The following is a 23,969-nucleotide window of genomic DNA, read 5'->3' on the forward strand; positions in this document are numbered from 1 at the left end:
TATTAAAGTGCTGGTAAAGTTGCAGTTTTAAAATCGTGATATGTCTCTTACATATGTAAGGCCATGAAGCTCACTGCATTCTTCCTCTTGAAAATTTTGCTTTACAACATATTCAGGATTTGTGTTTGTACATGTGAAATGCTTTCAAATATGTCTATAAAAGTCCCTGAAACCATTATTTTACCTTGCTTGACTTTCCCAGGGTGGTATCCAAGTGCTCAGGTGATGATATAAGTGACAAAAGTTATATTGCATCAGTTTTGTACAAGGCAGCTGTCTCCCATGTGTGAGAGGAACAGAGCAAATGAATGAGAATGGGGGCTTATTGGTATGAGGACCACATGCACGGGCTTTTCCAGGATAGCCCTGGTATCTTTTAAAATCATAAAATACATTTGAAAGGCTTTTGATATATGAATTCAGAAATCCACAATAATTGTTATTTTCTATGAATGAAACTATTGGCTCAAAATTACTGCCATGAATTTACTGGGGTGCTTCATAGAACTGTTCTCTGGTGGTGAACTCCTTTTCCTTCCACTGCTCAGTTAGCTGTTACAAGGCTCTTAATAATGTGATATGTAATTTCAGAGTTAACTGCTTTGTTATCTCACTTGTTCTATTTAAAAGATAGTGTTTAGAATATTGTAGTAATTTTCACTCATTATCTTTAAAAAGCATACTTTGAAGAGTAGTAAAATTGAATTCCTGAATTTAAAGGTTCTTGCAACTTGAGGCCCTACTCTCTTTATATATGAGCCATTTTTATAGGTTTCTGAGAATCCAACTTCCCTACAGCATGGTTTTTAAAATTGCATTTAAAAATGAAGAGTTTTTTCAAGTGTTTCTCGTCTGCATAATTCTCCTGAATTATAACAATTGCAGGTGGTAAATCTTCGTACTCACTGAGAACACAGCTGGTTTCCAAGTCAGATGTTAAAAATCTCTGATTAGAATTCCTAGAACGTATTTCATTGCTGGATTGCCATTTGAATTACAGAGTTAAAAAACTCAGCTGTAAACTTCTCTCATTCTTTGTTTGGATTTGGCAACATAGTACTCTCAAGGAGCTTTAAGTATTCAGCAACTTCCTCTTTTGAGGCACCGGCACAAAACGAACTCAAGTTATTCTGACCCAGGCCATTCCCCCTGACCTTTATAAATGATGTTATGGGTTTTGTATTTCTAAGGAGCTAAGTCAGCATTTCCAAAGGCCTTGATAGATATAACTCAGTCTGCCAGACAAGACCTGGGGCCACTCTGGATCAGGGTAATTATACCCCTTCTCAACATAGATCTATCCCAGGCCAGACTTGAACTACTCTCTGGAGGGATGAAACTGGACAGTATTTTCCAGTCTGTCTTTACCTTAATGTCAGGCCACTTTTGCAAGCTCCTAATCCCAGTTTTTCTTGAAAATACAACATTATCTCTTCATGCAGCTGATCAAAAAACAAATGTGTAAGATACATGTAGAACTATATAAATGGTATGGTATACATTCTGTGCCTTTTGTCCTTAAGTTTATAGTCTGCTTGAAGGACTAAGATTTACTTGCATAAAACAAATGCTGGTAGCAAAACATAATGTATAATTTTTGGGAAGCAAAATAAGTGACCAGTGATGCATCCTCCAGAAGTCCCCAATTTTTAAAGTACTTCTAATTTTAAATAGTCTGAATATATTTAGAAACTACTGTATCTTAGTTTGTCTTTAGCACTGAAGAACAACATATATACAACAGAAAAAACAACAAAAAACCTCTGCTAGACAACATGTCCAGATTTTGAGTTAAAAAATTGTGGTCAATAGAGCAAAAGTAAATTGGAAAATGGGGAAGTTTTTTGCATGACATGATTTAAAACAGGGGGCCCACTGAGATTTATCAGTTAAGAAAAAATCAAAATTGGAAAAATGAAATTTAAGTACATATCTTTCTGACAAAGGGTCGGTAGTATCTTATATGGCGAAGAGCATAAATATAATAGCTTATTACAATAATTCAAGGTGTTGCTGAACCAGGGGGCAATAATTATTGTCCAAGCCAGAACAAGATGGAAATGGAACGGTCATATAAACTCAAGGATAACAGCATGGATGTACATTCAAAGATTGCACATAAGAGAAGTCTTTTCAAGCCAAATGACCCTGGGTGTCTAAAATAGAGCCATAATTAAGCAATAAGACGTGACAGGGAGCACATTTCTCAGTGATTATAGCATGCCTCAAGGGATAATTCACTAGGCCAAAGGTCCATATGAGGAGTGAAATAATAACCTTGCAATGTATAGTATCAAGCTCATAGAGGGAAAAGTAGAAGGAAATGAATAAGGGGAGTTAGAAGAGTCATTTCATGAGCTGTTATTTCAGTTGTTGGGTAATACTGCCATGTGTACTTTACATGTAGCCATTAGCCATACCCAGCATCCTGAAACTATTTACACCAGAGCCCTCATCTAATTTAAAACCCTGCAGAATTGTCCATTTCTCATTTTCTTAACCAAGGAGAAACAAACAGTTAAGTCACAGATTGAAAGTTCATAGCCATATAAAAGGAATCCCAGCCTGGTAGAACTTATAGTTGCTTAGACCCAGATTTTATAACTGAAAAATAATTGAAGCAACCACAAGTTATTTTTATTATCTTGGCTCATTTATCTCATGTACATTTCCCTCAGAAACTACCAGTAGCCATGGCCCCAAGTATCACATAGATCCAGAAATATGTCCAGCCTTCTAATCTGAGCTTTCCCTTCCCTACTGCTGTGCTACCAGTGGGAGTGAGGGAGAACTCTAGAGCTAGTGACCAACTGAACCCCACAATATGACGGAGGCAGGCCTCCGCAGGATGAGAACTCTTCCATCTTCAGTAGCCATAAGGGGGGGTAAACAGTTTCTAAACTGGCATGCCCTGCAAAGCCCAGCAGACAAAGGTAGGTATCTTATTGCCAGATGTCTCTCCATGGTTCTATGATTCTTATCACTTCAGAAGATAGCTACAAATCTGAACCAAAGTCAGAGGGTAAGATTTTTTGTATGTATGAGCCTCAGCATCCCCCTATGTCAGTAGATTTTGTCTCAGGCTATCCCCTGGACAAAATTCTAGGCAAGCAATCATTTATCTTAAATAGCTTAGGCCCTCCTTCTGGTGACCAGTACTCTCACTCTTTCTCTCAAAATCTATTCTTGAGGAAAAATCTGAATACAGTTCCTCCAAGATTCTTATGTTGAAATTTAAGCCCCATTGTGATGTTATTAGGAGGTAAGGCCTTCGGGAGGTGATTAGGTGATGAGGGCAGAGTCCTCATGAATGGTATTTGAGTCCTTGTAAGAGATGGCAGAGAAAGGGGAGAAGGGTATGACAGAGGATGAGATGGTTGGATGGCATCACCAACTCAACAGACATGAGTTTGATGCAAGCTCCGGGAGTTGATGATAGTCAGGGAAACCTGGCGTGCTGTAGTCCATGTGGCCGCAAAGAATCGGACATGACTGAGCAACTGAACTGAACTGAAGAGACAGCAGAAACATCTCTAATCCCTTGCACTATGTGTGGACACAGGAAATCATCTTTGAACCAGGAAGCGGGTCCTCACTAGACCTTAATCTGCCAACACCTCGATCTTGCAGTTCCCAGACTCTGGAATTTGAGAAGTAAATTTCTATTGTTTATAAGTTACCCCATCTATATACTATTCTGTTAGGTTTTCAGACATTTGGTCCTGTCCGAAGCTTCTATGAGCAGTATTTGGTCCATGCCAAATGGTTTTGGATGGAACCAAATATCAAGGACGCTTTGGCATGAACCAAATGTCTTATGAACCAACTATCTTATAGGCATTCTTGACAGGACCAAATGTCCTGTAATTTTCTGTTATAGCAGCCCTAACAGACTAAGACAAAATTACTTACATCTTGGGGAAACTAAGTTGGTAGGTTAGTTTTCCCCAGGGTGTCTGCATTTTAATGAATGGAATATTTTAAAGTAATGTACTTTAATTTGTGTAGTGTAAGTCTTAACCCCCAGCTAAAGGAATTTCAAGCAGCAGAGAGCAGGTGTGAGAATAGAGCTGCTGCCTGGAGAGGACTTGAGGAAATTCTGAAATCAGATCCCACTGTATGAGCTGAGGAATGTGTCCCCAAAGTCTTTATTACCCATGCTGTAATAATCCTTAGATGAGGAAAATTACCCCAACCTGTCCTCCCCCAACTTCCTATTGCTAATGCAGCATTCTAGTCAAGAAGAGAAACCAAGTCTGTCATTCAAGCTACATATATCAGTTATCTACATATAATCAGTTATCTACATATATCAGCCAAAAGTTAGTGTCTTAAAACAGCAATTGCTTCTCTTTGCTCATGATTCCGTATGTCAGGACTTTGGTCTAGGCTGTGGAGAGAAGTTTACAACTATTGCTGGGGAACACTCATCTGGTTGCAGCATTTTGATGGCTTTCCTGGGGCTAGATAGTCTAAGAATGCCTCACTCACATTCTGGCTATTGGCAATGCCTAAATCTTGGGCTTTTCCCCCCTCTATTTAGCCTCCTATCCTCAAGAGAGATAGCTTGAAATTATACTCATGAAGGTCCCAGGGTTCCACGATAGCAAGAGCGGAAGCTGCAATACTTGTTGAGACCTACACTTAGTATTCACACTCATCATATCTGCTGCATTCCACTGGTCAAAGCAAGTCACTAAATTAGCCCAGATTCAAGTGGTGGCAAAACTGACTCTACATCTTGAAGGGAGGAACAGAAAAGGTATGTTGCACAGGGTCAATCAGATAGAAATGGGAGGAATTGTTGTGACCATCTTTGCAAACAATGTAACACAGTCTGTTCCCCTCACCCCCCATTATTACAATTTTCAATCATTCCACATACAAAATGTACTCACCTCCTCCCCCAAACATCCTTTCCCATTCTGGTTTCAGGCATGGAGTTCAGGATCTTATCATTTGATCAAATGCAGATATGAATGAATATGGGAAGATTGATATATTGAATAATATCCTCCAAACTAAGAAACTTTGAGACCAAGAAATGAAGCAGGTGACTCCACTAAGTGCAAATATGAAGTTTATTGTGGGTATCTTCCACACAGGCAGGATCAGGAGGATGATGATCCAGAGACATTCACAAAAGGATACAGGGGAATTTAAAGGGGTCAAAGCCAAAAATAGAATCTGACTACTAGGGAGAAGTATGTCTGTGTTGGCAGGAACCAGGAGGTTTTCCTCCTCCCCAACTCCTGGGGGTCTCATGACCACTAACCATCTCATCTGTGTTAGCAAAATGCATTCTTCCAGTTTTTGTATTAGATGAAGGCAAGAGTAAAAGTTGATAGAGAACTTATCTAACTTGGGTGCATTCCTTTTGAGTTGGCTAAAGCTCAGCCATGCAGAAAGAGGAGAGGGCAGGACTGTAGGTCTAAGATGGAGCTGACAAAATGGAGTCAGTGTGGTTCAGCCACGCAGGTGAGGCTTCTCGGGTGTATCCCCCCAGCGTGGCTCCTCACAATCTAAAGACCTATAAACTAAAATGAAAAGTTACCTGTCCTAACTACACATCAACGTACAAAGGGGAAACAGGAAGGATAGCTTCAGGAGAAGGCAAGGGTGGGATGATTTGAGAGAATAGCATTGAAACATGTATATTATCATATGTGAAACAGATCTCCAGTCCAGGTTCGATGCATGAGATGGGGTGCTTAGGGCTGGTGCACTGGGATGACCCAGAGGGATGGGATGGGGAGGGAGGTGGGAGGGGGGTTCAGGATGGGGAACACATGTACACCCATAGCTGATTCATGTCAATGTATGGCAAAACCACTACGATATTGTAAAGTAATTAGCTTCCAATTAAAATAAATATTTTTTAAAAAAAAATAAAAAAAAGAAGAAGAAGAACATGAGGCAAATAGAAGGCATTCTGAAATAAAAGGCAAACAGAAGCCTAGGATATGTTGTCAGGTCTCTCTCTTCTGGGACCAGGGAATGTAATGAGAGCCTAGGGCTACTTTCTGGGAGTGGCTCCCTGGTTCACATTCTCAGCTCCACACTTTGAGATCTCTTACATTTTCCATAAGAAATGACCCATATTTGCAAATGAGTAGCTTTCTCGTGCCTGCTTCCTGTTCTAAAGGGTCCGGAAGTCTCTTTTCATTTTGGAAAGTCTTAGTCTCTTTTCGTTCAAACTGGTGGTGATTTTGTCAATTCAATTCTCTTAAACCTTTGTAGGTTTCTCTGAATCTTAGTGGTGATCACTTATAACTCCACAGTCACATTACAATTATTTCTTATGAAAACCTCTTTGAGGTTTATAAAATCTCTTTTATATATGTTAGGGAGCCAACATAAGCCTCCCAATGCCTCATAAGACCCAGTACCTCCACTGAGAACTGAACTGAGTCCTTCTGAAATAAGTTATGTTGAAACTCTAACCTCCAATGTAACTGTATTTGGAGACAGGTCTTATTAGGTGGTGAAAGTGAAATCCCTCTGTCCTGTCTGCCTCTTTCCGACTGCGTGGACTGTAGCCCACCAGGTTCCTCCATCCATGGGATTTCCCAGGCAAGAATACTGGAGTGGGTTGCCATTTCCTTCTCCAGGGGATCTTCCGACCCAGGGATCAAACCTGGGTCTCCCACATTGCAGGCAGACGCTTTAACCTCTGAGTCAGCAGGGAAGCCCAAATGCAAACTCCGAAGAGAAACGCTTCTCCCCACCCCGGTTTCGAACCGGGGACCTTTTGCATGTGAGGCAAACATGATAACCACTACACTACAGAAACTTATTAGGTGGTAGCTTAGGTTAAATGAGGTCATAAGGATGGGACCCTGATCTGATCAGAGACAACAGAAAGCCCTCATATTCTCGCACTCTCTCTCCCTTCCTCTCCTCCACATGAGGACACAGCAGGAAGATGGCCATCTGCAAGTCAGGAAGAGAATGCTCACAAGAAATCATATCAACTGGAACCTTGATCTTGGTATTCCAGCCTCCAGGGCTATGAGAAATACATTTTTAACGTTTGAACCATCTAGCCTGTGGTATTTTGTTATGGCAACCCAAGCTGACTAATACACATTTTGACAGCAAGAAGTGGGATGCTGTTACAACAAATTCCATTCCAATAGCTCCCAAACTCTTAACTCATTCCAGCATCTAAAGTCTAAATCCACTGTTATCTAAATATCATCTAAATCAGGTATGGCTTTTAAAACTAAGCATTTAAAAGGATGGATCTCATTCTACATAAACATGACTCAATAAACAAGACTTTGAGGGAAAATAGTGACTTAAAACAATTGTGTTATTTGTTTTGACCCCATTCTGTGTGTCGTCAATTTGGACGAGGATCAGAGGGCTAGTCCTTATGTTCTATACACAGAATCAGAAGCAAATAAAAATATTATTGTTTTAAATGGATTCAGTTTTAGGGATGGTTCTTTATGCAACAATAAACAGTTAAGGAACTTCCCCAGTGGTCCAGAGGCTAAGATTCTGAGCTCCCAATGCAGGGGACCTGGGTTTGATCCTTGGTTAGGGAACTAGATCCTACATGCTGCAACCAAGTTTTCATGGTGCAACTAAAAAAAGATCCCACATGCCAGAACGAAGATCAAAGATCCCATGTGCCACAATGAAGACCCAGTGCAGCCAAATAAAAAAATATTTTTATAAATAAACAAGAAATTGATGTGGTGCAGTAGTGGATTGAATCAGGAATTCTTGCTTTTATATGGTGACTCGGTCACTAAGTTATGTCTGGCTCTTGCGAACCCATGGACTGTAGTCCACCAGGATCTTATGTCCCTGCAATTTCCCAGGCAAGAATACTAGAGTGGGTTGCCACTTCCTTCTCCAGGGGATCTTCCCAACCCAGATATTAAACCCAGGTCTCCTGCATTGCAAGCAGATTCTTTATCACTGAGCCACCAGGGAAGCCTTGCTTTTATATGAGGCAACAAAATACAAGTTGGCCATGAGGAAGGTCAGCATCCCTTAGGGTGAACTAGTGTGCCGAATCTAAATGATGCCTAAACCACTAGATCATTTCCTTTGTTTGGGAAAGCATGCAGTGCAGAGTGCAAAGAAAGAATTGTGGGTCAAGTTCAGATTGTTACCTGAAGGGAAGCTGAGCTACTTTCCCAGAGTTGACTTTACATGTTTCAGGGTCTGGTTGTTACATGTCCAGGTTGGCATCCTCTAAGTTGTATATGGTGCCACTTGTCCTTCACACTCAATCCATGTGGATTACATCTTCAGTATCCCTTGGACCGGACTGTGGAATTCTTCCCTGTCTGGCTCCCTTTTGACTGCTTCTATACCTTTCTCAGGACCTAAGAAAATATGAGGCTCACAGTGTCTTTGCCACTCTAGGGCCGTGGAAAATTCTCTGAGGCGACCCATACTCTTTTGCTCTAGATGTTCCAGGTAGTGTCTCTGGTACAAAGCTGTATAGAGGGGATCTTGGAAGTTTGCCATCATTTGGCTTGCAACATGGAAATAAGGCATAAGCCTCTTTGTTCTCAGAACCTCATGCTCAAGTCAGGGTTCAGCCTGACTGTGGAAGACGTAAGAATAGAGTGCAAGATTCCCTTTCCGGGACTCACCAGCATCTCACCCTTTAGAAAAGCTTTAGAAAAACTTGTCTCCCAGCCAGGGGAATTTTTATTTTACGTGGGCAGAAAAAAATTGGCTCATGTTGATCAAATATTCTTCCAAATCTTTTTTGTCTGAAGCCTGAAGCTCAGCTTTTTAAACTCAAAAGCCAAGCATTTGGCTCTTTTGTTCTCTGGTTCTGCTGTGACAACCCTCCCTTGAGGCAAGGAATGACTCACAGTCTAGCTGCCCTGGTGGGGGAGGGTCAAGGGTAACAGGAAATCACGGGGAAAAACACATTTGTTAATACATAAAAATATTATCCCGCTACACTAAGATTCCTATTCTCTCTCTCATTCTTTGTTAAATGATGAACCGGTCTTTCGTCTTTCTCCTTTCTTAGTCTTCTGCATTAGAGAGGGTTCTTTGGGATGTAAGTAATACAGATCAACCCATTCTTGCCCACTGGCTCCCTGAAAATGAAATGCAGGTGCTGGGAGGAATGGAGAAGAGCTGAAGACTGAGACAGAAATGTAATCACGCTCCACAAATGCACCAAGGACCTAATTTCTATTATAAGCCATCTTTCTCTGTTTTTATATTGTCTCTGTTTACTCCATGGCTTTCTCTGGCCCCGAATCTGAATTCTTCCCTGCTACTGTGCTGAGACTGAAATCTTCTTGTTCTAATATACAAATTCTAAGGGAACTGACTGATCAGTGTGGTCAATGATCTAGCAACAATAGCTGAGAGAGTGCTTGTAGGGAAGAACGAAATCTCATTTTACGAAAAGACAGCCAAAGTGTCCACTTCCAATGGAAGAAAGGAAAATTCTTGAAAAAGAGGAGGTTGGACAGATAACTCTTCAGATGTCTGATTTACTGCTCCCTGGGTGGAAGTAACTTCACCTTTATCTTGGCAGCTTATCTGTATCTATCATGTATTACCTACCAGACTGCTTATTTCATAGCCATTTAGAGGTATGTCTAGCTTCTCTTTGGGGGCTTCCCAGGTGATGCAGTGGTAAAGAATCCACCTGCCAATGCAGGAGATGCTAGAGATTCAGGTTCGATGTCTGGGTTGGGAAGATCCACTGGAGTAGGCAATAGCAACCCACTCTAGTATTCTTGTCTGGAAAATTCCACACATAGAGGAGCCTGGAGTGTTACAGTCTATGAGATCTCGAAGAGTTGGACACAACTGAGCACACACACACACACCCCACACACACACACACACACAGTCTCTCTCTCTTCTATTGCGACCAGCAACTGTGGGCAAGAATTGGTTTCTCTTCCCAACAAAGGCAAACACCGTGTCCTACGGAATATAGGATTCCAAAGCATCCACTGAAGAATCAAATGAATCAATGAATGGGAACAAAGGAAAGAGTTAATTGAATCAATAAGCCCCCTCCTTCCCAAATCAATGGATATTACAAGAGGAGAAATATAAGGCATTTACATGATAGACATAATTTTGGAAAAAAAAAAATCCAGATACCTTCTATTACATGCTACAATTTTCTTTGGGCAGGGAAAGAGTTAAGCGGTTTTGCACCGTGTTCATGGACTTCTGACATGATATAAAACACTACAATTTTGGCTTTTCCATTTTAGCTGACATAGTTTAAGTTGATGAATATTTTGATTTGTGCCAGTCTCAGGCAGTTTTAAATGCTATCCCTGCAGGAGTCAAGAAGTCCAGTCATAATCATAACAATATGCCTGTCAGTCAAAAGCACCGGAAGATTGTTTAGGTGCAAAGAAAGCGTTTTCCCCTGAAAGGAAACAGGGCAATTGAAATCACCTACTTTTCAAGGCATTGAAGTCAAAACTGTTACCAGCTTCAGGGTGTGAAAATCCAGGTCTCGGCACCCCCTTGGTCAGACTCCAGTATGTCCTGGGGCTATCCAGCCAAAAACAAGTTACAGTCTAAAGTTCAGAAGAAATTAGACGAAAGGGAAAGCACAGCGATCAAGGTTGATTTCCGCATCATTATTTGCAGGTCACCATTTCAGCAGGGAGTATATAATGAATTCCCTTCCATCTCTGCAGTCAGTGCACCTTGGGATAGATTTGCAGAGCCAACTAAATAGCTAAATCAGAGAATTCATGCAATTACACGAGATCTGGGCCGAAGAAAGTGATTTTTTTTTTTCCTGAGCTGACCAAGCACATAATACTTGATAAAGTTGACCTAAAGTTTATACCATAGGAACTGTTTGCATTAGAGCAGGTAAAATTAAAACATTCACATAGTATTGGGTTCATTAGGAAAAGGGGAAAAGCCAGAGACCAGTGTGGGAGAAAGAAAGGGAGAAATGAACAGCCTGAAGGAAAGGATTTCAGAATTGGAGGCAGCCCAGAATTATTCAGATCTTTGGGTATGTTGATGTCAGGACCTTCTTTTTTCAAAGTTAGTGTGACCTTAACCATTCCAGCTGCTCAACAAATTTGCTCAGCAACTTTGCCCTACCAGAGGAAAATTAAAAAGCAAATCTGATATGCCCCTTCTAATTTTATTGCATCCATAGCAGCTTTTACATGGAAATGAACTGGTTAAATAAAAAGTTACTATAATAGAAAGAACACCTTTCACCCCCAAAGAATTCCATATACCCCATGCTGATATCAAAAGAATCTCCTCATGGGAAAGAGCAATGTGGAAAGCAGAGGGGAATGAAAATCTGGTGTTCAGAGTCCACTGGGAGCTTCAGACAAATATGAAACAATGACTTCATGTAGTAGATAAATTTCTCACATTCTTCAACCAGTTTTATTGGCTAAATACGCATGTATCCAGTTATATGAACACCAAGCCCTCTCAAGGAAGAATCTGAGTGGATATTAAAAAATGTGCCCTGGATGGGAGTCTAATCATGGGCTAACCCTTTGTCCAGAAATTAACAAATGTTCCTATTAGCTGGTCATTGTTGAAGTCACCTAAAAAACTGTCTATGGTTTCCCCCTATCTCACTGACAAAGAAATGGTAACTTTGAAAAGGTAAAAAAAATCTCTTAGCAATAATGGAGCTAGAGGACCTATACTGTGGCTCTGTCTCTTTAGTTTGGTTTCCAAACTTTTCCCAATGAGACTCTTTCATTTCATTTAGGCCATTTCTGCTCTTCCGAAACAAGCTCATGCACACATGTGCCTCTGTACCCTCGTGTCCTCTGTTTCCCCTCTTTTCTCTCATCTAAGCTCTGTCTTCCCATCCTTCAGACTGGATGCTTCTATGAAATTCTCATGGGCTGCTCCCGGCTTTCCCAGGTCTCTCTCATCTAGATTATTCTCCGTTGGTTCTTAGCCTAGTTGGTACTAACCCTGCTATATCTCATATGATTTCATTAGCCTCTGAAGGCCAGGAGGGAACATAGGAAGTGCACAGGCTTTGGAATCAAATAGACTTAGTTGGAGATTTGGGATCTTTCCCTAATAAACTGGTAATCTGACCTCTCTGAAGTTTTGTTTACTCGTGTGTAATCTGGAAATAATATCTCTCTTATATAGTTCTTAGGAACATCAGATAGAGTCACATATATGGAGTGAAAGTGAAAGTCACCCAGACATGTCTGACTTTTTGCAACGCCATGGACTGTAGCCTGCCAGACTCCCCTGTCCATGGAATTCTCCAGGCAAGAATACTGAGAGGGTAGCCATTCCCTTTTCCAGGGGATCTTCCTGACTCAGGGATCGAACCTGGGTTTCTTGCATTGAACAGGTATATTCTTTACTGTCTCAGCCACCAGGGAAGCCCAACTGGTCCCTTATACTACAAAGTAAGTCAGATCTTTGTCTCTTTTGTTCCTTGCTTTGTCTATGGCACCCAGAAGACTTCCAAGCACAGAGACGGTGCTCAAATAATGTTTATTAAGTGAATGAATAATCAGTGTGCAAAAAGCATTGGCTCTCAACAGTTTTTCTCTCCTCCACTAGCCTGGTGGACAAGGCTTGTGACTGTATCTCTTGGTATACTCCCTGAAAGAGCTCTCCTCAGTGTTTGCTTCTCAGTCCTTGGTCTCCCTATTTATTAGATGACTCTCAGTGGCCCATAATGATCCATTTGTAATGGTGGTTAACCCATTTGTATATGGACTTCAGTGCTACTCCCCACTGATGGAAGCAGTAACAGATTAAAAATAATAACCATCTTGGAAAAAATCATGAGAGCCAGAAGACATTTGACAAATATGTACCATGTATTAACCTTTTCCACCTATCCAGCATGCCAAGAAATATACCATGAAAGTCAAGCAAACAATAACAAAAGTATTGTAGGAGGAAAGAAGGAAGAGAAGGAGCGAAGGAAAGAGGAAGGTAGAGAGGAAGGAAGATAAAGAAAGAGAGAAAAAAAAGTGTGTGTGTTGGGGGAAATGCCATGAGCATTTTGCTGTTGCCTCAAGGCTGCGTGTCTTATGTTTGTTCCCAGGCCTCTCGTGATCATTCTGGCTCAGGCTGGGAACAGCTTCAGAAGAGTTTTAAAGTCCCAAAAGGCTAGTGATATTTAGAGTCCAGAAATCTCATAGTATACTCTCTTCTTCAAAGAGCATGCCAAGCCACCATACATACATCAGAGACACTCCCTGTGTCTCTCAGAATAAGAACCTAGATCTATGATCCTAGAAGATCTCTTCCTGATTTTAACCCAAGGACTTCTCCACAGTTTTTTAAATCAGCCTGGGCTCTGAAGTCATACACTGGAGAGACAGTTTAGAGCAGTTAAGACAGGCTTTCCCTTGGCATAATGGAAACCACATGCGCTGTTATGGATTTCTAATGCGCCATTGAGGTGGGTACACGTTGCTTTGAAGAAAAGGAAGCCATTTCCAACTACATTTCTTCTGATTTATGCCTGAGCCCCAGAAGGTCCAGACAGGTTGGAAAAGATCTGGTAACTAGAGAAGTGACAGGGGGTGAGAAAGTATACTTTGTAGAAGACTGCAAACTTGACTCTCACTTTAAATCCTTGCCTTGGGCAATGTGTGCATTTCAGAGTTTAAATCATGTTAGTAGTTTAAGTCCAATTGAGGGTGAAGGACTACATAGCCCTATGAATTAGGACTGGATTGTGTTGGTAAAAACATTTTCTAAGTTGGCCAAACATAAATCAGTCCTAACAAGGCACCTGTGATTACAAGTAGGTCTAATGCCCTTCCACATTATCCACCCGTTCTTATTTCTCTTCTATTCACATTTTTTTTCCCAACCAGGAAAGTGGAAAGAAAAAAAACAGGCTGTACTCAGCCTCAAAAGAGAATAGAAGAGTCTAGAATGACTCAAATTCAGAGTACAGGTCACAGGTGACTGCACGTGTCTTAACAAGGGGGCCAGGACCAGGTAGAAAAGGACACAGGAAAGCTTTTCTTCAGACAGTGGGTCATGGAAGTCCAAGATTCCAGCATCGTGTCCAAGAGCTGACATCAGCTATCACCTGGTAGCTGGCGCCCCACACTGCTGTTCTGGGGGGGCTTCCAAGATGGGACACACAAGCCTCATCTCTCTCCTTCTCTTACTTTTTGACCTCTAGTCTTTTGGTCCAGGAGATTCTAGTTACCCATCTTTTCAGGTGACTCTTGTTTATCCATGGATCCTCATATTTGTTTTCCTATTAAATCATGAGTTTTGACCTTAGTATATTTTTCTCATGATTCTTTTTTCTTTATTGCTATCTGATTAACAATGGTCTCATCATTGAATCAATGCTTTATTTCTACTAGTGAATGACTTTCTTCTTCAAGTTGCATCAGAAATAGAACCATAACACTGAAAAAAAGACAACAGGGTTATTTTGTCCTCTTTCCTACATGGTAAACTGGTCAAATAGGTTTGAAAGTTTTTGTTCACCAAATTCAGTGGTCTTGGGAGTATGTGTGTCTATTTTCAGTCTTTCATCTATTTTTAAAATTTGATTTAAATTATCTCCCCATATGTTACATGCCATTCATAAACATTTTTATAAGTAAAATCTTCTTACATTTATTGTTTGTAACTCATCACAGGTAATTCATTTTTCCAGTTGACTGATGTTATTTTAATATTCCATAGCAACTCCTACTCAAGTTAGTTACTGAGTTCTGAGATCTGATGTAAAACAATTATGTTGTTTGTGAGCATCATACAATCAAGGTAGTTAATTGGTTGAAATTTCTTGAGTTCTCCTGAGTCACATCACTAGGAGGAAAACAGATTATGGCCTCATCTTCAGAAAATTAATTTAGTCTGCACTATATATTTTAGATCAGTCAGTTCAATTGCTCAGTCACGTCCAACTCTTTGTGACCCCATGGACTGCAGTCCAGGCTTCCCTGTCCATCACCAACTCCTGGAGCTTGCTCAAACTCATGTCCATTGAGTCGGTGATGCCATTCAACCATCCCATCCTCTGTCATCCCCTTCTCCTCCTGCCTTCAGTCTTTCCCAGCATCAGGGTCTTTCCCAAAGAGTCAGTTCTTTGCATCAGGTGGCCAAAGTATTGGAGCTTCAGCATCAGTTCAATTCAGTTCAGTTCAGTCGCTCAGTCATGTTCGATTCTTTGCAACCACTTGGATTGCAGCACACCAGGCTTCCCTGTCCATCACCAACTCCCGGAACTTACTCAAACTCATGTCCATCAAGTCAGTGATCCATCCAACCATCTCATCCTCTGTCGTTCCCTTCTCCTCCCACCTTCAATCCTTCCCAGCAACAGGGTCTATTCTAGTAAGTCAGTTCTTCACATCAGGTAGTCAAAGTATTGCAGTTTTAGCTTCCAATGAATATTCAGGACTGATTTCCTTTACACTTGACTGGTTTCATCTCCTTGCAGTCCAAGGGACTCTCAAGAGTCTTCACCAACACCACAGTTCAAAAGCATCAATTCTTCAGTGCTCAGCTTTCTTTAAGGTCCAACTCTCACATCCATATGTGACTACTGGAAAAACCACAGCTTTGACTGGATGGACCTTTGTTGGCAAAGTAATGTCTCTGCTTTTCAATATGCTGTCTAGGTTGGTCATAGCTTTTCTTCCAAGGAGCAAGAGTCTTTTAATTTCATGGCTGCAGTCACCATCTGCAGTGATTTTGGAGCCTAAGAAAACAAAGTCTGTCACTATTTCTGTTGTTTCCCCATCTATTTGCCATGAAGTGATGAGACTGGATCCCATGATCTTAGTTTTTTGAATGTTGAGTTTTAAGCAAACTTTTTCACTTTCTTCTTTTACTTTCCTTAAGAGGTTCTTCAATTCCTCTTCACTTTCTGCCATAAGGGTGGTGTCATCTACATATCTGAGGCTATTGATATTTCTCCTGGCAATCTTGATTCCAGCTTGTGCTTCCTCCTGCTCATCATTTTGCATGATATATTTTATATAGTGCACCAAAGTTTCCATTTATTTACTAAATAAATGACAAGGTTTAATTTGTCAGATTCTTGAAATCCTCCACATGTATATGTTCATTTAAAATTATCACATTTCAAAATCAAGCTTACATGAACAAGGTACCCAAGTGCTATGTCTAGCAACATGGCAGTTAATTTATTGTTATATCCATTCTAATATTAGCCACATAGAAAAAAATGAAAAGAAGTTCAGAAAAATTAAGTAACCCATCCAAAATCACATAGTTCTGGTATAAAGGACTCAGGATTTAAACTTATGTCTGTCTGATTCTAATGCCCTGCTATCTCTTAAATAGATTGTTACATGAAAAATTATAGCTCTTTATAGCCATACAGAACTTCAGAGGTCTCAGATACTGATTTCCTTGGATAATCCTAACAATCAGTTAAGACTGACAAATCAAATGTGATTTCTGTTTTATAGCTGAGGAAATGGAGGATCAAGAGGTTATGGAATTTATCAAAGACCCCAGTCTCCTGATTCCTACTCTGGTGCTTTTTTAAGGACATGCTACTGTCTCCTGAAGTTTTCTTCTGGGCATACCCTTTGCCTCTGTCCCTACTTCTCCCTGCAGTGTTTGTGAGCCCACAGTGGATGATGAAGATGGGGATAATCACTTTGATGAGGAGGAGGAATAATGCCCTGCTACACGCTCAAAGAAGCTGTGCATATTTTTTTTCCTATGGAAAGTTATATAATTGCCCCCACCTTATGATTATATATGGTTTCTTTTTTTGCCTGATTAACAGATGTACTCTTCAGGGTAAATGAACAAAGATGAATAAATGCTAGGTCTCAAAATTATGTGCTTCATATAGTTTAGGGTGTGGCGGAAGACTAAAGCCTGTTTAGATTTCTCAGAAGAGGAGATGATTTCAAGAGGTTTAATCAAGATTTAAACTAAGAGATTTAATCCACTAGAGTGATCTCCTTTGAGAGATTTCATTCTTCGAACATATAATTCATGAATACCTACCATATAATAAGGGTTATGATACTGGAGATATAACAGTGAAAATCAACAAAATTTGATCTCCAGATTGAATAAAAGAAAGTGTACTGATATGTGGGGAAGGGATAGGTGAAAGAAGGGACAATAAATAAATAGCAATGCACAATATCCAATTTTTACTTGTGCATATCCATAATAATATATATACAAATATCTTTCACAGTTGAATATCAACTAGAATAAACCAGTAGTAGTTGCTCTACTGACAACATACATGTTGAATCTTAAACCTTCTGTCATGTAGATATTCTGAAATTATTTTGTTATTATTCATTATTTTTATCTTAAAATAATCATCCTTACTCTATCTACTCAAAGAAAGAATTAAAGGGGAAAAAATCATAAGATCCCAAAACAAAAATTGGATGAGTATAGCTGGTATGGACTTTTGAGCTCTTTTAACTAAGTTATGGGGAATATGTTTATAATGACAATTATAGTTATACTGCCCTTTTTGGTGACATTTATGCTGATCAACTGGGCAGACCCTTCAGTTGTTCTCGGACTTAGAAATTGTGACATAGATAATTAAAATTTTAAGGAAAATAGTCATTGATTCTGCCCTGTCTTACTTATTGATTTTTTTCTTTCCTGTAGTCACTTTTTTTCCTTAAGCTTAATAATTACTAGTAATTTCCCAAGCATAATTTGAGAGTATCTGGAAGCTGCCTTTCATTATAAATAGAGGACTAATGATAAGAAACTCTACACTTAGAACCTAGTATCTTTTCAAGGGCCAAGTTCTCTGTCTCGTTTTGCCCAGAGATATATTCTAAGGAGCATTTAGCTTTGAGTATATAATTTTAAAGATTGAGACAAGAAAGCTTGATGTCATGGTGTTGTCTGGTCACTTCTAAGGGCTAATATGAATACAGTTTTAATTGAATACTATTTCTCTGGGACTTGTTACATACTTTCTTTAAAGATGAAGAAAAGAAGTACCTGATGTCTTATATAATCATCAACATAGCACAACAAAAACTGCTAATATAAATAACCTAGGAAACCTAATTTCCATTCCTAAGACACCTCAGCTTCCTTTGAAGAGCGGCAAAATGGATGCCCAAATATAAATAAACTAAAATAAAAACCAATTCACCCTGAGGGATGGGATTGTTTAGCTCACACAGTGGAATGAAAAGTGGTTCTTGTTTGTTTGGGTCTGTTTAGTTTGTTTTATTGTTATGGTTTTAACTTCCCCATGGTTAAGACTCAAGTAATTTTCTTCTTTTCTATTATAAGTTGCTGGCAGGCTGGTCATGATTTGGTCTCATTTTAATGTTTAGAGAAAATGATCTTCCTGTTCCATATTCAAAGATAAAAATATCTCCCAGCTAAAGAGATTATCAATGCCAGGGCCAGGTCCCTTTTCAGGAATTTCCTTCCTGGACTTGGCACTTCAACTTCCAAATTAATAATTGTGTTTTGGCTTTTCCGAAAGGAAAATGTTTACCAACGGGGTTTAATTTTATGGTGTTGCATCTCCTTCTTTGGCCTGCTGGGGTAGCTACATCAGACGGGGTGGTGAGGAGCAGTGGGAAAGCCAGGAGGAAACCTCTGTAGTCAGAGAAGAAGGGAAGGAGAGAGCGAACAAGAAAGAGAAACAAGTTCTGACTATTTGACAAGCATATAGGAATTTCAATACAGGCCACAAGGCCGAGCATCCAAACAGAGAGGAAACGTCTATCAGATGAAACACCCACACTTTGATCTTTCTTAGAATGTAGCTCTTTTTGGCAAAAAAAGCTTTCTCCTCTACTCTCATTACAGAAAGGAACTTGTCCTTGCCAATCAATAAGGATAAAACAATAACAAGAATGTTAACATTTCCCAATAGGAAAACAGTGTTGGGAACTGTGCATGCTATCTGCTGTTGGCTTGGTTTCATATTTTAAAGGGGATTTGGCAAAATAACTAACTGCTTCTGTCTACCTCCCTTCTATCCTACCCAAACCCTAATCAGCTTGATAAACTGATGTCGGAGGAATTTGGCAGGGTCCTTCATGATAGCCCCTCAAATGAATGTATAAGTAGGGCATAAATAGCCTTTCTGGAGGACACTTCCTATCTCAATCCCTAATGTATTAACTGGTGGCTCAGCGGTAAAGAATCTGCCTGCAACGCAGGAGACACAGGTTCAATTCCTGGGTTGGGAAGATCCCTTGGAGAAGGAAATGGCAACCCACTCCAGTATGCTTGTCTGGAGAATCCCATGGACAAAGGAAACTGGCACAGGGTTGCAGAAGAGTCAGACATGACTTAGTGACTAAACAACAAAAAACAACAAATGTATTAACAGTTACTGCTGAGTAATGATAATCCCAGGTTGTGATAGTGTTGAGATGGGAGGAGGTGGTGGTGGGGTAAAGGGATTGCACCATTTGATTGCCTTTTTCTGATAAGAGTGACATCTTCCAGAGGCAGAAAGCACAACCCTGATCCAAAATGTCAGCACTCCTCCTGAAACAAGGCAGTTTATGACAGGATGACATTTTCATCTCTTGATTAACCTCAAGGACAAGCTGCTATTTGTTAGACCTTCCTTATTGTGTGAAATTATCCTTAGAAATGAAAAAGGATTAGTATTTGATAAAAAAGGAAGGTGAAACTCACTTTCACTCGGCTAGATGCTCGAAATGTTTATTTCTTTTAGTCTTCGTAGTAACTTTATCCATTTCTGTTATTATCCACAATTTGGGAGTAAGCGAAATATAGCTTGGGCTTCCTGGCTGGCTCAATGGTAAAGAACCCACTTGCCAGTGCAGGAGCCCCAAGAGATGTGGGTTTGATCCCTGGATGGGAAAGATCCCCTGGAGGAGGAATTGGCAACCCACTCCAGTATTCTTGCCTGGATAATCTCATGGACAGAGAAGCCTGGCAGGCTACAGTCCATGGGGTCGCGAAGAGTCAGACACAACTAAGTTGACTGAGCATGCATGCAAAGTACGGGTTAAGAAACACAAAAATTAAGCATCTTGTCTAAGGTCATATATCTAGTCGGAGAGAAACTACAGTAAGAACCCAAGAGAACAGATCCTCTATTTGTCTTGGTAATGGTCATGGTGGTGCACTGCCACCCTTCAGGATGACCCCTTCAGGACTGAGGCACCCCTCCTCCGAGCTGTGGGAGCATTAGTTGCTAGTGGATCACCTCACTGGAGAATCTCTCCAGGAGTTGCCAGAGGTGAAAGAGAGTGGCCTGGCCTATATTTGTGCCCCCTTTTTGGGAGGCAGCCTGCAACCAAAGACCAGGAGTTATGAGGGTACAACTGGTCCCCATGCCTCAGTTGGGAAAAACTGGGGCCAGAACTCCCCACAGGATCAGTTCAAGTCTTTGCTGTGTCTGTGTCACAACCAGCCTTTCTCCCTGCCCAGGCCTACTCCCTTGACCACTTAGAGTCCTCATCTCGCACACTCGCCAATAAACTCTGGCACACACATCTCCATCCCAGATTCTATTTTCTGGGAAGGCTGATCTGTGACAGCCTTCTGGAATGCATGTTAAAAATGAAAAAACAAAAACATAAATGATTTAAATGCCAGAACATAGAAAAAACAGAAAAAGAAACAAATCATACCCTGCCTCATTGCTTCAGTAGAGTGGCCCTAGGATTCTACACACGGATATCTAGAAATAACACTTATTCCAAGAAAAATGTTATAAATCATAGGATTTTACTCTTTTCAGAAACCAAATGAATGTCAAAGAGATGTCCTCCCCTATCACTATTCCCAACCACCTTGATTTTACTATTTTAAAAAAGTATTGATAAATGAGGCTTTGAAAAAGTAACTGACTTGGTTATGGTCACCCAGCTCTTTGGCAGGTAAGGGCTAATGCTAAATGTAAGATGTCACTACAAAATATGAAGTCAAGATAATATAAACTTTTAATCTGACTAAATTAAAATGTTTTTATGGTACCTATTATGTGCAAGAAAGTACTTAACTCAGAAATGCTAGGTTCTTTCATGCCAATTTTAGAGTTAGTGATACATAACTATTGCCTTTACAAATATAATAAAGCAACTTAATATCATGGAAACAAACACTACCCTCTGCTTTAACTGGATATTACTTGATTCTACCTGTTTTAACCAAGTATTGTATTTTACACATAATTCACATGGCTTAAAGTGATGCAGTTTCTCTCTTGGCCATCCTGTGATAATTTTAATTTAAATTTCACCATATTACATGATAAACTGCTTATTTTCCTTAAAAGGAACAACTTAAAGTGTACCAGAGCTCTGGGAGTTCTTTTTCCTTTCAGTTGGATTAGTTTATGTCTGGGGATCTTGGAAACTGAAAGAAGATTCAGTTGCAGAAGGGAAAACTTTGTGTATGACTCTGATGTCTCCAGTACATACGTGTTCATGTGCACAAACACTCACACACCGTCCTCCATCAGGAGGTTAAAGGACATTAGCCTTTTGTTCATGGGATGGATTAACATTGCTGGATTGCTTGGAGGGAGAAAGGACTTTCCAAGCTGTTATATGCTGGACGTGTTGAGAGTGCATGGTTATGTAACACCATATTTTTTAATACGACTGACAGTCTGTCTTGAGATTTAAGTGTTTTTTGACAGTTTTTATGCACCTGTTAATTCAAAGCTCTTAACATATGCCAGTTAAAAAGAGCCAGGCACTAAAACATCTAGCGTTAGAGGCTAAATATGGCTCAGCTGCAATCCCAGGCAGGCAGGCGGGAGGGCAGGTGGGAGGGAGGCAGGCAGGCTGATGGGAAGAAGTCCTTCCTCCAGGCTGGAAGTCAGCCGAAGCCTCCTGTCTATGACCTGAACAAACCATTTCTAGGTGGGGCGGTTGAAAATAATACCATTTGATTTCCCAGGGAAGAGTTATCAGAGCCAACACAGGTCTTCAGCATGGTTGGCTACCCTGGATAATATTCTGTTGCGTTCAAGTGGAGCACTCAGAATCTGAAAAGACCATTCTGTTCTTCATAGCATCTGTTTAGGAGAGCTCTCCATCTGTTCTCTGCTCCACACCTTCCTTCCAAACCCACTTACCCACACCCAGCAAAGCTGTGGACCAATGACCCAATTTTTCCAATGCTAACTCCATAGATTTTAAGAACTGAGGCCTTACATTTCTCTATAACCAAAGACCATATTTCTGGTGTAAATAAAGAAATAACTTTTGTCAAATTTAAGGCTGATTGAGGGATATTCAGTTTAGTACTAATTACATGCCAAAAGAAAAATGATATCTTTGTACCTACAAGGGGCTTCCCAGGTGACAGTAGTGGTAAAGAACCTGCCTACCAATGCAGGAGACATAAGAGATGCAAGGTCGATCCCTGGGTTGGGAAGATCACCTGGAGGAGGGCATGACAACCCACTCCAGTATTCTTGCCTGGGAAATCCCATGGACAGAGGAGCCTGGCAGATTACAATCCATGGGGTCACAAATAGCTGGACATGACTGAAGTGACTTCGCACACACCGTGCTTACAAAGTACCCTGTACTCAGGGCATTAAAACAGCGTTGAGTGGAAGATAAATAAGCGTTTGCTTTTCTTTTTTATTTATTTTAATTGGAGAATAATTACTTTACAATATTGTGATGGTTTTTGCCATACATCAATATGAATTGGCTTTGGGCATACATCTGTGCCGTCCATCATCCTGCACCCCGCTCCCACCTCCCTCTGTTCTCTGTTATATTTTAAACATCTGATACCTTCCCACTTGAGGGTACAGAACAATTGCTGTCCAACAGAAATGTAATGCAAGCTACTGATGTAAGTCTATGCATATGTAATTTAAAATTTTCCAGTAGCCACATTTTCAAAAGTAAAGGGAAATGGGTAAAAATAATTTTAATAATGCATCTATTTAATTAATGTCCAAAACATTATCACTTTGATGTGTAAGCAATTCATGAGAAATCTTATGTGAAATCGAACATATATTATGCACTCACGGTGCATCTCAGTTTGGACTAGCCATATTAAGTTAGCCACATTTCAGATTCTTAATATCCATATGCAGCAAGCAGAGTTCTAAAATGTTGGTCATGAAAATATTTCAACAAATGAAAACTGACTTCTTTTCTCTTTTACCCTGTATTATATTTATTTTCATGCAATTGTTTGAATGTCCCTCTCAGCTTCGCAGTGGTGATCATCAGATTCAAAGTAATTAGCACAGGAAAATGGAACTATTAAAAAGTGGAATGAATTACCTAGATGGAAAAGTGAATTTTGAGTCATCAGGCTGTCTGAGCAGAATCTAAATGATTATCTGCAGTGATGCTATGGTTAAATTCTATATAAGGTAGGATACACAGTGGTTAAGAGCTTGGTATTTAGAGCCAAGAAGAACTGGATTGGGCTTCCCAGGTGGCGCTATTGGTAAAGAACCTGCCTGCCAAGGCAAGAGACACAAGACACGGGTTCAATCCCTGGGTTGGGAAGATCCCCTGGAGGAGGAGCACAGCAGCCCACTCCAGTATTCTTGCCTGGAGAATCCCATGGACATAGGAGCCTGGAGGGCTACAGTCCATTGTGTTATAAAGAGTCAGACATGACTGAAACGACTTAGCACATAGACACACAGAACTGGGTTACAATCTCATCTCCACTATTTGCATTGTGGCAAGAGTTTTAGCATTTTGAGACTTAATTCTCTTTTTCATTTGTAAAATAGGAATAATGACTTCATAAAATTGTTATGTGAAAAAATTAAAGAATAAATCTATAGCTCTCACAATATTAAAAAAATATGATTATTACAGCATAAGAAAACTGCCTATGGATATTTGGTACTAAAGATGGATAACACACAATATTAGACATTTAAGGCATCATATCTCCTTTAACTTCTCAGCTACTCTAATCTATCATGACATAGCAAGGTCATCATTTCTTAAAGACTAAATGGCTTGACTTCATAGTTATTTGCAACAAAAATGGTTCACTTCTAAAACCGTGAAAACTGTGAT

At 40.1% G+C, this 23,969-nt stretch overlaps 1 non-coding gene across 1 annotated transcript; it reads right to left on the reverse strand.

The window, feature by feature from the left end:
- Positions 1-6,715: 6,715 nt before the first annotated feature.
- TRNAV-CAC (transfer RNA valine (anticodon CAC)) lies at positions 6,716-6,793 on the reverse strand. Its single transcript has one exon. It is a non-coding gene; the product is annotated as a tRNA-Val (tRNA).
- Positions 6,794-23,969: the final 17,176 nt, after the last annotated feature.

Source organism: Muntiacus reevesi, chromosome 5 (genome assembly GCF_963930625.1).
Source record: "Muntiacus reevesi chromosome 5, mMunRee1.1, whole genome shotgun sequence".
Lineage (NCBI taxonomy): Eukaryota > Metazoa > Chordata > Mammalia > Artiodactyla > Cervidae > Muntiacus > Muntiacus reevesi.